Source organism: Cebus imitator, unplaced genomic scaffold, assembly GCF_001604975.1.
Source record: "Cebus imitator isolate Cc_AM_T3 unplaced genomic scaffold, Cebus_imitator-1.0 Scaffold191, whole genome shotgun sequence".
Lineage (NCBI taxonomy): Eukaryota > Metazoa > Chordata > Mammalia > Primates > Cebidae > Cebus > Cebus imitator.
Window position 1 is genome coordinate 2,333,740 of NW_016107506.1, and position 2,516 is coordinate 2,336,255.

Below are 2,516 nucleotides of genomic sequence, written 5' to 3' on the forward strand. Positions count from 1 at the left end.
GTGTGTGTGTGAACGAGGCCTCGCTCCTCTCTCCCCAGCCCCCGTGTGTGTGTGTGTGTGTGTGTGTGTGTGTGTATACGAGGCCTCGCTCTTCTGTCCCCGGCCCCCGTGTGTGTGTGTGTGTGTGTGTGTGTGTGTGTGTGTGTGTATTGTCAGGGCGTGTGTGTTCCTGTGCGCACCGCTTCTCTAACACGGAGTCCCCGCTGGCACTCTGGGAAACAGGTGTTTCAGGGGGGCTTGGGATCCAGCGACACCTACAGACTGGGGGTGTTGCCCCCGACTTGGCCTTGCCGGGAATAGACGGAGCGGAAGCAGGGACCCTCTTCCCCGAGCCCAAGGGAAACTTCCAGGCTCGCCAACTTGGCGGGTGAGGGGCAAGCTTGTAGCGGGGAGCAAGGTGCAGCTGGGGCTGCCCGGGCCGGGTCCTGTTGCGCTGGGGCTCCGGATTGCCGCGCTATCTGAGGGGAACCTCTGGAGTCCCGGGTTTGACCCTCAGTCCCCTGCAGTCCGCTACCGGGAGCGGGAGGCGGGAAGGGGGCAGCTGCAGGAGCGCCCGGCAGACGCTGGCGCTCTTCCTCGGGGTCACGGGATCCCGCAGCTCAGGGAGCGGAGGGCACGGACGCTGCCACCGCCAACTCACAAGGTCTCTGTTGCCCTCCACTCTGTCCCAGATTCCAAGGCCCTGTCTCTAGGGGCGCCCTGGGTCCTCGGGGAGTGGTCCAGAGGCCCCTCCTGTTCTGCCAGCGCTGACCGTCAGCCAGCGCTCCCGAGGCCGGGCGGACCCTGCTTCTGGGCTGCTCGCTGCCAGTCCCGGAAGCCCTCTGAAGTTCTGTCTCTGACCTGACCAGATCGGACTTGCATACTTACAGAGAAATGTGAGTTTGTGGCCCAACACATTGAACACATGATGTACGTGAGGTAGGAGGCGGTATTATACCACTGAGGCGGGGCTTGGACAGCAGACCAAATTGAGGACTAACACATGGTGAGGGGAACACCATCCCATAAGACATGCTTACCAGTGTGCCATGTCAGCTTAGTATGGCCGTGGGATCGCCCAAAGTTACCACCCTCAATGTACAAATTTCTGCACAAACTGCCCCTTAATTTGCATTTAATTAAAAGTAGGTATAACGATGAGTGCACAACTGCCTCTGAGCTGCGACTCTGAGTACACTGCCTGTGAGGTAGATCTGCCACAAGGAGCAGTACCTCTGCTGCTGCTTTACCCTGCAGCTTCAATAAAAGTTGCTGTTTACCACCACTAGCCTGCCTTGAACTCTTTCCTGGCCAAAGCCAAGAACAATCCCTGGCTAAGTCTCAATTTGGGGGCTTGACTATCATGCTTCGTTTTTAGTTTTTAATCTTACAGTTATCAAAGAAAAATTAAACTATATATGAAAAAATGAGTTTTATCATAGCAGATAATGTTCCATCTACTTAATGAAATTTAGAACAAAACATTGATGTCTCCCTTAATACTACATTTCACAATGTGATCCTTATTCAAAATATTTGTCCTCAGTTTTCTGAAGCAACATATGCAAAACGTCTTAAATACGCTTGTTAAAATCATTCAGTATACACGTGCAAATGTTAAACTGGAGATGTCCAGTTTATGAAGCTATGAAAGAAATAGATGATTTATTTAATGGTCTTGTATACTTTGCTATGCTCATTAGTTAAATAACAAAAGAGCTTTACAAAATTTGCCCAAAAGTAAATAGTGTAAGGCTGGTTGCCTCGCCGGGAGTTCAAACACACTCATCTCCCTCCCTGCTTGAAAATTACATTATCAGAATATGCCTATCATCTAGCTCCACCTTGGAAATCCCCTCTGCACTCAGCACCTAACCCCACCCTTGGAAATCCCCTCTGCACTCGGCACCTAACCCCACCCTTGGAAATCCCCTCTGCACTCAGCACTTAGCCCACTCACCGGAAATCCCACCTACCTACCAATAGCAGCTCACCCCATCCACATACTGTTTCTCCAAATCCAATCAAACGCCTTCACTCCCTATAAAACCCCACTCCTGAGAGGAGTCAGGCGCGACTTCCCTGGCTCCTGTCCCGGGACCATAGAACCTTGGTGGAATAGAATAAATTGACATCTAATTTTGAGCAGAATAAATTGGCATCTAATTTTCTTGTGCTGGCCTCAGTTTCCTCGTTTTTAACCCAGCAATAAACCTAGAGACTAAACTTTACAAACAGATGCTTGACAAATACTCAATATCCAAAGGCCCCAAAATTTGTGATATAATTTGTCTTTGCAGTGCTATCACACTGCAGATGAATGAGCTAACTTTGAAACTCCACAAAAAGGGAAATCTTATTTTTTATTTATTTTTTTTTACCAGGTCATGTCTTTTTTTTTTTTCTTGGCTTTTTCCCCTTATTACCACTGCTGTGTACCTTACACTTGATTCAAGCAAGCATCAGATGCTTCTACTAGAATATGAATAAATAAAATAATTTAAATAAATGTATCAGTCATAGTAGTAACAAAGTTA